The sequence below is a fragment of the Vipera berus genome (genome assembly GCF_964194415.1).
Source record: "Vipera berus genome assembly, chromosome: 12".
Lineage (NCBI taxonomy): Eukaryota > Metazoa > Chordata > Lepidosauria > Squamata > Viperidae > Vipera > Vipera berus.
The window spans coordinates 3,830,894-3,843,340 of record NC_138215.1 but is presented as its reverse complement, the minus strand read 5'-3'; positions in this window follow the sequence as shown (position 1 = coordinate 3,843,340).

The window sequence follows — 12,447 nt, the reverse complement described above, 5'->3', positions numbered from 1 at the left end:
AAGTTACGACAGAGTTCCCCAGAAAAATTTATGACCAACTTTCAGAGTCACAACAGCCACCCACACCTTAGCAGTCATGTTGTCAGAATCCATTTATATCATATTCATAAATGGAATGTTTCAAACATTATTCCATGGATTCTGCCATCTCCCGAAGAGAAGAGAATAGATGTGTATTGAACCAGCAATAGGCATTTCAAAGGAAAGGAGAAGCCTTTTGAACTGGGGAAACAAAAGGGGGGGCTTTTGTCACTGAAGACAGCAATAAACATGAAGGGTCCTAATTTCCTTTTTCCCATGAGATGGATGATACGAGAGAAAGGATGGGGGACTGACCAAATGGGGTTAAGGGGGGTTAAACCGGGAACTCTTTATAAGGGTTTACTTTGTGGAATAATATTAAGTCCTGTCTCGTTCCTACAACCAAGCATGTCATAGTAAAGATTCTTTTTGGAATAGATTTGACTCCAAGAATTTTGTCTTCCTAAGACGTGGTTTGGGGTGGGTCCTGACACATGTGGTCACATTTTGGGCAGCTGGCAATGACTTACCTTTACAGCCATTTTCAGCATCCAGCGAATGTTGCCAGTTTCCAACATTTACTTCCAATTTCAGTCTCACTTTCGACTACCGTATGTCATGGTTCCAATAAATGAGACCAGTAGAAATAAGAACTGAGGCAATTGCTTTCCTCAAAGAACACTTTCAATGGCTACATAATATCAGCATAAAGGTGAAACCAAGACTGAAAGTCGCCCTCCCCCCCACTCAAAGGTTACAAAATAAAAGTTAAATTCCCCGCCCTTTGATGTGTCATAAATCACAATCCCCAATTAACACCTTTGGGGGGAATCTCTTAACGGTAGCTCCAGCCCAACCAAATACTTAGGCTGCCTGACCTTGGTTCCCACAAGAAAGTTATTGTTTTGACTAAACTAGAAGAATGCATCCCCCGCCCATTGCTGTGGCAAACAAAAAACGAATAAACATGGTTGCATTCAGAGTCTTTGAAGGTTTGACAGTCGGATCCCCTAGAGAAGAGAGAAATTCTGTGAGTGGAAAAGAATTCAGAGTTAGAAATCAACCCCTAGGCTTATTTGGATGCTTATCATAAAATTGACGTATTTATCAGTTTTTACATCAGCACTTTTCACCCAGGTGGCCTCTGATAGTGGGTAACCTTTCCGTTGCACTAGATCAGGGGTAGGCAACCTCGGCTCTTTTATGACTCATGGACTTCAACTCCCAGAATTCCTGAGCCAGTCATGCTGAGGGAAAAGGGAGAGGTTTCCAAGCTGAGCCATGCTGGCTCAGGAATTCTGGGAGTTGAAGTCCACAAGTCATGAAGGGGCCATAGTTCCCCCATGATGGCTCAGGAATTCTGGGAGTTGAAGTCCACGAGTCACAAAAGAGCCAAGGTTGCCTACCCCTGCTAGCAGGAAAAGGGTTGAATGTCTAGCAGAAAGAAGAGCTTGCTTGGTCAAGAGTGTTTTATCCACCTGGCCTTCCTCTTTCTCTAATATTCCAGAAGTTGCAGCAGCTAACAAACAAGAATTAATTGGCTGTTAAAATGCACTTGGAGTCATTAACATGGCTCATTTATGGAGCCTGCCTTCAACTCTGGGAGTTGAAGTTCATGAGTCATAAAAGAGCCGAGGTTGCCTACCCCTGCACTAGATACTGCAACTTTCCCTTATACAACCTTGAGTCAAGGATTCGTTTTTTTTTCATAATGAGTCTCTCCCTCCACAACTAGGGGACCTGGTTCCTGTTTGGGAGGAGGTCTCAATGAGGACTCTTGGTATGGTTTCAATAGGCTGCAGTGAAACACAGGGTGAATTTTTCCCAAAAGGGGAGGAAGCTTTAATTCTACTGTGGCTGGGTTTATAATTCGCACTATGGGAAAGGTCCAAGGAACTTTGGTCCCAATTGTTTGCTAGGTAGTTTAAGTCTTAGATATTTTGTAGAGAGGTAAACTTTTCCCCCCACATGAAATTATCTCTGGGGTGCCCTTCTCTTCTCTGCCTGCTGTTTGTAAATCTTTGAGGCTTTGATTAGAGCCGCTTTTGCATTGTCCCACATGGTTTTCCAAGAAGTCACCCATTGATTTAAAGTCAGAAATTGGAGGATCCTGAATAAACTCCCTACCAGTGGCTATTTTAAAAGGAATGAGTCCAGTGCTGCTATGTATAGTGTTATTGTAAGCCACCTCAGCAAAGGGGAGGAGGCCAGCCCAAGAAGTCTGTTGGTAGTCCACATAGCACCTAATATATTGCTCCACCATAGAGTTAGCTTTTTCAGCAGCTCCATTAGTAGACAGATGAAAAGCCGATGACAGTCCCTGTGTGGACCCAATAAGTTTCAGAAAGTCTCTCCAGAACTTGGCAGTGAATTGTACCTCTATATCTGAAATAATCTGCTTTGGAGCACCATGGAGTTGGTAGATATGTTTGAGAAAAATTCTAGCCAACTTCTTAGTGGAGGGACCTTCTCAACCTTCTCTTGCCCTCAACCATTAGATGGTGAACCAATTGAGCAGGTTAATACCTTTGTATATTTGGGAGTAACTTTTTCCAAGACTGGATCTTGGGCCTGCCATCATCAACGAAGTACATTTAGAGCAAAAGCCCGTTTGAATTTATTGCTCAAACTAAAGAACCATAGTTACCCAGGGTCCCTAGCTCCACTACTCAAAGTTTATAAGGCTAAGGTTACGACAATGCTCTTGTATGGAGCAGAAATTTGGGGTCTTTATTCAACCACAGCTTTAGAACAAACACAGTCCCAGCATCTGAGATGTATTTTGGGTGTAGATCCAAGAACATCTGCTGCAGCAGTTAGAGCTGAATTGGGAATTCATACAATTCAGGCATTATCTAAAATTAGAGCTTATAACTACTGGTGCAAAGTTAATGAAATGGAGACTGATAGACTCCCCAAATTATGCCTACTAGAGCAAATAAAACTGCAATCACAAATCTTCTGGATCACCAAACTAACAAATTTTGTAAGAAGCTGTGGCCTTCCTGTTTCTTGCGTAACAGGAGAACAATCTAAAAAAAGAGTTGCCCAAAGAATTAAGGATATAGAAGCACAAACTGATATAGCTATCCTTAGTAAGGTGGGTAACTTGAAATGGCTGAGTAAATACAAATGTACTTTTCAAGTGGACAGTTATTTGAAGTTACAACTCCCAAAACATCTTAGGGAGATATTTACGAGAGCGAGATTCGAACAGCTTGATACAATGGTCAGATATGGGAGATTTCATGCTATACCGTACAATGAGCGTCTCTGCATTTGCGGAGCAGCAGAGGTAGAGGACCTGGCTCACATCCTATTCGACTGTTGTCTGTATAAGAGGGTGAGAGACAGGTATCTTGGTCTATATACCAAACGAATGACCCATTGGGATCCCCATATCAAAATAACTTACCTTATGTCCGGCCAGAACTTGAAAATAACATTCAACGTAGCACAGTATTTAAACAAAATGATCCGGTTAAGATCTGCCTATGTGGGACTGATTGGGGTAGATTGTAAGGGCGACTCCGAAATATAACATTACCATATTTTATCTATATCTTAAATTTGTATTTTATTACTATTTTAACTTAAATTGTATTTTAATTCCATTTTAAATTGTATTTTATCAAATTCCATTTCGGATTGCTTTTATCTAGTTTTGGTGACGGTTTGTTGCTGGAACTTTGTACTTTGATATGGCCCAAGGGCTAATCAATAAAGTTGTTACCTAGATTAGTATTTAACTAGCACCCTAGTGGACAGTTAGAAGCTGTTTTCCATTTGTCCCCCTCTTTGATCCTCATACTATAATAAGCCTCTCGTAAATCCATTTAATAAATATCTTGCCTTTGGCTATATGGGCTAGCATGTCCTTCATTAGGGGCAAGGGGTAAACACTGTCCACACCCCCCCCCCCCTTTTAGTCCTCTATAGTCAACACAAAAATGAAGCAACCCATCCTTTTCCTCTCAGAACAAGAGGGGACTGCCACCCAGGGCCATGCCGGTTGAATAAATTCATAGGCAAGGTCAATGAACACCCACAACTCATCTAGCTCTCTTGGGGTCATCAAATACAGTTTTGATTTGAGTAGTTTAGTTCCTGGTAGGATCTTAATGGCACAGTCTGTCAGCCAGTGAAGGGGAAGTCCGACCCTTTCTTGCTGAATACCCCTCTCAGGTCTCAATACTCTTGGGGGTTGAAGGCAAGGTCCTCCCCTGTTCTAGTACTGCAGCCCCTGATTCGCAGGATGAAGGAGCTGCCTCCCAAGTCTTCTCAGTGCTGGGGGGAGGACAGTTTGCTCAGATTTTTAGCAGTCCCCTACTCCAATTTACGTAAGGGTTCCACTTCCTCAACCATGCCAGCCTTAGCACCAAGAGGCGCTCCATTCAGGGCCCCCATTTGTAGGGCCCCCATTTGCATTTCTACGGGCTTGGTGATGAACCTCACTGGGATGCCCCATGCTACTGATCCATCTAGTTGGCAAAACACAACTGGCACTTTCATCTACCTTAAACAGACCCCCAATTCCTCTATGGTGGCTGGTTTGACTAGGAACCTGGTGCAGCCCAAGTCTAGGAGAGCTGATCTGGTGGTTCTCAGCCCCGAAGCTTGGAAATTTAAGTTTACAGGGACCATTAGTGGTGCAATCATATCGCTTAGCAGGCGGTTGTTATCAGTATCAGTATCAGTGGGCCCCTGGCCTTTGCCTGGTGAGGTCAGAGTTCATTCATCATTGGGGAGGGGATGAACTCAACTAACTCCATCCCTTTTGTCTCCTTGGGATGCTGTGGTAGCTTGGTGGCCTTCCCAGTAGGAGCACTCTTCTTGGTGGGTTGGAGAGTCTTGCATTCCGCTGCTCAGCGCCCTTCCTGGCCACACTTGAAGCAGGCAGTGGAGCATGGCTGAGGGTTAGGTGGTCTCACCGTCTCTCTCATCTCTGGAGGTGAATTTTTCCATGGCCAAGTCAGACGGTACTTGTTTTGTACCTGGTCAATTGCTACCTCTTCGGCCAAGACCTACCAGTCATGGAGTGTCAAGGGGGCTCCTCTTGAGATGCAAACATTGTATAAGTCATCGTCAAGCTACAAAGACTTATTGTTATTAAAGGTAAAGGTAAAGGTTCCCCCGCACATGCATGCTAGTCGTTTCCAACTCTAGGGACCGGTGCTCATCTCTGTTTCAAAGCTGAAGAGCCAGTGCTTGTCCGAGGACGTCTCCGTGGTCATGTGGCCGGCATGACTAGACGCCAAAGGTGCACGGAACGCTGTTACCTTCCCACCGTCGTGGTCCCTATTTTTCTACTTGCATTTTTATGTGCTTTTGAACTGCTAGGTTGGCAGAAGCTGGGACGAGTAACAGGCGTTCACTCTGTTATGCGGCACTCGGGATTTGACCCGCCAAACTGCCGTCCATCTGATCGCCAAGTTCAGCATCCTAACCCACTGAGCCACCGCGTCCCTTATTGTTATTAGGACAGCCATATTGCTTCTATCTTGCCTACTGTTGCGAGGGGGGAGGGAAGAGCTTGGGATCCACAGGTGTTCCCTATCAGTGTGACAGCCGAGATGGCTGAAGAGATGTTTTGGCGAACCAAAGTTTTCTTCTCATAACAATGGCTGGGAGATTAATTGGATAATGTGACTGGAACTGTCAGAGAAGGAGGGAAAGTTTTACTTGTTTAATTATCTGTTTCCAACCATATTGCCAGAGCAAGCTTTCCTTCTATCATACCAGTATGCTATGTCTAAGTTTATATTGGAGATCACCATGTCTCTGATGTTTTACTTCATTGGGTTTTTCACTAAACTAGCTCTCTTTCAATATCAGTTCCACTAAGGGGTCCTGAACCCCAAAGCTCTTTCTGGTAGCCTCCAGAGGGGTAGTAAAGACTCAGGAGAAGATGCCTGAAACAGAGCAGCGGGCTAGAGCAGGGCCAGGGTTGATTAGTGGGACCCCAGCCAGGGCCGAAAGCAGCTTTGAAACCCCACCAGCATCAATAGGCCCTAAGGAACAGGTTGGGCAAAAAGGAGCCAGCCCTCGCCCAGGAGCGTCTTCTAGGGTTCGGCTATCATCTGCAGATTATTGATTTCCCCTTCTACTCCTCCATCTAAGCCAGGGGTGTCAAACTGCCGGCCCGCGGGCTGGACGCATCACAACAGAACCGCGCCCACCCCGTTGCCAGCAATGGGGGAAAAGCTCTGATACGTCACACAATGTCACGTGACGTCGCGAGTTTGACATGTCTGATCTAAGCCATTAATGTAGATGTCGAAGAGTCCTGGGCCTAAGATGGAACCTTGTGGTGACCCCTGCTTATTTCCCTCCATGTAGACATAGTACCATTAAGGTCTACTCGTTGAGTACTGTTTGTCAGCCAGCTCCAAATCCATCTGGTGGTGATCGTGTCTATCCTACATTTTTCTAGTTTACCAAGAAGAAGGTTGTGGTCTACTAGACTTCAGCAAAAAAAAGGTCATTTACATTGTCGCTTACTTAATTTTCATAATGTTTTCTTTATTATCAGAGGAAGAAATTAACCCAAAAATTTATTTATCAAACAGTAACAGCTTGCTAATTGCTTGTTAGGTGCTTAATAAGCTTACCGCAGATGCTAATGAATTGAGGGCTCACTGTTTCAAAGGTGCTCCATGTAGCAGAATTCTGTTTTGGCAGCTTAATTAGTGCAATAATTATGTGCCTGTTGCTCCTTCTTTCAAACAAATACTGTCAAGCTTAAAAGATTAAAGTGAATTATATCACACAAAATAGCTTTTCTTAAGGACTCTGCTGCTACAAATCTGGGTCTGTTCCAAATATAGATGAGGTGAAGAACCCATAGGGAAGGGGGTGCATCTGCACAGACATAGGGCTGCTGCTTTACAACTGCAATGTTTCTGCGTCCAGTTTCTTGAAGCCAAGGCTCATTCTTGGAGACGACCAGGTAGCTTCCCAGTTCTGCAACTGTTAATGTGAGCACTCAGCCTTTATGGCCCCTTCCCATCTCTCATCCAATCCAGCTACATTAGCAGCACCGAGCACTCCGAGCCATTATCTGTCTCACCATGACTTCTGATGGGTCTAAATCCACCGTATTTATACATATAAAAATTAAAGAATGTTGCTAAGGTGAATATTAGATATTTGCCAAGCACTGACTTGGAATATCTCGCATTAAGATAAAGGCTTTAAAAACAAAGCATGTTTCTTCTGACCGTAGAAGGATTGATTCAACCAATGACTTTCCTTCATATAACAGAAAGTGCTTAAAAAGGTTAACCGTGTTAACTTCAGTGTATTGGAAGTAAGTAATAGCACTTACTCACATAATATGGGCTTGTCCTGCTATTGCCATTACAGTCTAATATTCATGTTTGTTAATCAAAATATCAATATGATTTAAGAAACTTTTGAATTATATAACACAATTGTATAACTTTTTGGGATTGATTGCTATATCTTTTGTAGATAATTATGGATTGAGCAGAAACAGCAAAAAAGATTCTGAATTTTGGAAATAATTTTTTTGGGTTGATGCTACATATTGTTCTGTTCCAGCCTCCGCGAATACTGCTCAACTGCTTACTTGTGAGGAAAAACCCCTTTGCATGGAACAAGGCAGGACTTTGTAAGAAAAAGCCCCTTTTATTTTGACACAGATTTTGTGGAACAAACTCCAACCAGTCCTTTAGCTGTTGACACAAACAAGATTCATGCACAAGTTGTTTAAAATTTCCAAGACCAACCATCCGGCCAATGGAGGCACCTGAAGCAGAGACTTTCCCAAAACATCTTCTTGGCTGATGGTTGGTTACTGGGGCTGTGTGGACTCAAGTTCGTTTCAATTTGCTTCGTCACCCATTTTTCTTCAGATCTTGCCTGACGTCTGCTGTATTAATTTCTTTCTTAGTAAAAGTACCTTTTTCTAAATGTATGGAGCCAAGGGTTTTTTTCTCCTTAGGGATTGAATGGAGGCAGCCCTGACATTAGGCAAGATCTGTTTTCATGGTCAACCTGGAGATGGCAATCTACCATGGGTTGTTGTTGTTGTTAGCTGCAAAGTCATGTCCGACCCATCACGACCCTATGGACAACATTCCTCCAGGCCTTCCTTTCCTCTACCATCTTCTGGAGTCCATTTAATCTCACGCCTACTGCTTCAGTGACTCCCTCCAGCCACCTCATTCTCTCTCATCCCCTTCTTCTCTTGCCCTCAACCTTTCCCAGCATTAGGCTCTTCTCCAGTGAGTCCTTCCTTCTCATTAGGTGGCCAAAGTATTTGAGTTTCAACTTCAGGATCTGGCCTAAAGAGTAGTCAGGGTTGTTCTTCTCTAGGACTGACCGATTTGATTGCCTTGCAGTCCAAGGGACTTACAGGACTCTTCTCCAGAACCACAGTTCAAAGGCCTCAATTCTTTGGCGCTCAGCCTTTCTTATGGTCTAACTTTCACTGCCATACATTGCAACTGTGAAGACCATAGCCTTGAATATACACACTTTTGTTGACCATGGGTACTGAGCATCTAAATGCCTAGTCACAAGAGTGAACTGGAGGAGACCAGGACCACGGCTGGGTTTCACCCCCCCCCCAGATCACGCCATGCTCAAGATGAGGCAAAATGGCTGGAGGAGCTGGATCTTGACGTGGAACCTGTCAGGCCCAGAAGGGCATAGGGAAAACCCAGAGCAGCAACCTTGAGGATAACCTTCACCTGAGGAAGCTAAGAGGTGTGTGTGTGCGTCTGCTATAGAATCACCTGTCAGCCATGCTCTCCATGCCTCGGATCAGCTGCAGCGCCATGGAAAGCATGGAGGATTCAGGGAGAGTGCGAGGCAAGGAGTGTCAACAGTAGTGTAACCAGATAGCAGAGTTTGCCTGTGTATGTGTGCACACAGGCATGTGGGGTGCAGGCAGGAGACCCTATGCCATGTCAGACAAATGGTTGTCCAATCTCTTCTTAAAAGCTTCCAGTGATAGAGTACTCGCAGCTTCTGGAGGCAAGTTGTTCCACTGGTTAATTGTTCTCACTATTAAGATGTTTCTCCATAATTCGAAATTGGTTCTCTCCTTGATCAGTTTCCATCCCTTGTTTCTTGTTTTGCCTTCTGGTGCATTGGAAAACAGGTTAAGCCCCTCGTCTTCGTGGCAACCCATCAAATACTGGAATATTAGTATCATGTCAATCAGTCAATCAATCAAACAATCAATCAATCAGTATAGAGCTGCAAGGGACCATGGAGGTCTTCTAATCCAACCCCCTGCTCAGGCAGGAGACCCTATACCATTTCAGACAAGTGGCTGTCCACTCTCTTCTTAGAAACCTCCAGTGTTGGAGCACCCACAACTTCTGGTGGCAGGCTGTTCCATTGGTTAATTGCCTTCACTGTTAGGACGTGTCTCCTTAATTCCGAGTTGTTGTTTTTTTATCCCATTTATATCCCGCCCTTCTCCGAAGACTCAGGGTGGCTTACAATCTAAAGCACGAATCAATGTGCTCCTCTCCTTGATTTGTTTCCATCCATTGTTTCTTGTCTTGCCTTCTGGTGCTTTGGAAAATAAGTTGACCCCCTCCTCTTTCTGGCAACCTCTCAAATACTGGAATATTGCTATCATGCCCCCCTAGTCCTTCTTTTCTCTAGACTAAAGGTAAAGGTAAAGGTAAAGGTTCCCCCGCACATGCGTGCTAGTCCTTTCCGACTCTAGGGGCCGGTGCTCATCTCCGTTTCAAAGCCGAAGAGCCAGCGCTTGTCCGAGGACGTCTCCGTGGTCATGTGGCCGGCATGACTAGACACCAAAGGCGCATGGAACGCTGTTACCTTCCCACCGTAGTGGTCCCTATTTTTCTACTTGCATTTTTACGTGCTTTCGAACTGCTAGGTTGACAGAAGCTGGGACGAGTAACAGGTGCTCACTCTGCTACGCGGCACTTGGGATTCAACCCGCCAAACTGCCGACCTTCTGATCGACTAGCCAAACCCAAATCCTGCAACTGTTCTTCATATGAATACCTGTGGCTTTCCTTCTGCAACTGCCCACCACAGGTCAAGGTGAACGATCGGGAGATTTCCCCTTTCTATCAAAATAGAGCTGGAAGGGACCTTGGAGGCCATCTAGTCCAACTCCCTGCTCAGGTAGGAAAGCCTATACCATTTCAGGCAAATGGCTGTCCAGTCTCTTCTTAAAAACTTCCAGTGTTGGAGCATTCACCACTTCTGGAGGCAGGTTGTCCCACCGGTTAATTGTTCTCACTGTCAGGAAATTTCTCCTTAGTTCTAGGTTGCTTCTTTCCTTGGTCGGTTTCCATCCATTTCATCCCTGCTGGCGGGTGACACTGATTGGCAGGGGAGATCACAAATGTCCCTGTTGACCCTTCCCTATAGCCGTGTCATTGACCAGTAGACCTGAGAAGCCGCTAATTGGGACCTGGTGACTAAACTGGGCTTGACAGGCCTCTCATGTGACTCTGTCTCATTGCATTAAACCACAAAGAGGTCACAATACCACAAACTGCCAGGAGATTCTAGTCAGGCGTGGACGAAGCAGATAAGGATGGGACGAGAGTTAACATCAAGCGGTTAGGATTGGGGTGGCAATCAAAGTGAACAGAATCATTAGATGCTCTCACTGCCTTGAGTCACTAAGTGGAACGTGTGCTGAAGAGTCCTTTGGCTGATTTCAGGTGGTCCTCAACTTACGGCCACAACCAAGCACAAAATTTCTGCAGTTAAGGTTAAGCAAGACATTTCTCCCGGGATTTTTGCCCCGTTTTACGGCCTTTCCCACAGCAGTTGCCAAGGGGATGGCTGTGGTTGTTAAGTTAGTAACACAGTGGTTACTGTAGTCAGGGGTCTTCAAACTTGGCCCTTTTATGACTCGTGGACTTCGACACCCAGAATTCCTCAGCCAGGCACACTGGCTGAGGAATTCTGGGAGTTGGCCCACCAGTCATAAAAGGGCCAAGTTGGAAGACCCCTGGTTTACCTGGAAGATTTCACTCCCAGCCGGGCCAGAATGTGTCTTTGTGATTGGCCCCAAAAGGCGATTCGGCCAAACATTGAAACTGCTATACAGGCAGTCCTCGACTTATGGCCACAATTAAGCCCAAAGTCTATCAATCAGAATAGAGTTGGAAGGGACCTTGTAGGTCAAATAATTAATAATAATAATAATAATAATAATAATAATAATAATAATAAGAAGAAGAAGAAGAAGAAGAAGAAGAGGAGGAGGAGGAGGAGGAAGAGGTAGTAGTAGTAATAATAATAATAATAATAATAATAATAATAATAATAATAATAATAATAATAATAATAATAATAATATGATGATGATGATGATGATGATGATGATGATGATGATGATAAAGTTGGAAGGGACCTTGGAGGTCATCTAGTCCAACCCCCTGCTCAGGCAGAAAAACCTATCCCATTTCAGACAAATGGCTGTCCAGTCTCTTCTTAAAAATTTCCAGTGTTGGAGCATTTACAGCTTCTGGAGGCAGTTTGTTCCACTGATTAATTGTTCTAACTGTCAGGAAATTTCTCCTTAGTTCTTGGTTGCTTCTCTTTGGTTAGTTTCCATCCGTTGCTTCTTGTCCTGCCTTCAGGCATTTTGGAGAATAGCTTGACTCCCTCTTCTTTGTGGCAACCTCTGAGATATTGGAACACTGCTATCATATCCCCCCAAATCCTTCTTTTCTCTAGATTAGCCAAACCCAAATCCTGCAACCGTTCTTCATATTGGAATATTGAGATATTGGAACATGGCTATCACGTCCCCCCTCATCCTATTCTTCATTAAACTAGACATCCCCAATTCCAGCAACCGTCCCTTGTATGTTTTAGCCTCCAGTCCCCTGATCATCTGTGTTGTGTTTCTATGTACTCTTTCTAGAGTCTCAACATCTTTTTTCACATCGTGGTGACCAAAAGCACCTGAAGGCAGGGCGAGAAACAATGGTTGGAAACTAATCAAGGAGAGAAGCAACCTGGAATTAAGGAGAAACTTCCTGACAGTGAGGACAATTCATCAGTGGAACTCCTTGCCTCCAGAAATTGTGGGCACTCCATCCCTGGAGGTCTTTAAGAAGAGACTGGACAGTCACTTGTCTGAGATGGTCTAGGGTTTCTTGCTTGAGCAGGGGGCTGGACTAGGAGACCTCCAAGGTCCCTTCCAGCTCTATTCTATTCCAAAACTGTATGGAGTATTCTAGTCCAACCCCCTGCTGAATCTGGCTTCCCCATTGATTTTGCATGTCAGAAGGTTGCAGAAGGGGATCACGTGATCCCAGGACACTGCGATCCTCGTAAATATGAGTCAGTTCTGATGTGTCTGAATTTTGATCCTGTGACCATGGGATGCTGCAACGGTCCTAAAGGTAAAAAACGGTCATTTCAGTGCTGTCGAAATGTCAAACGGTT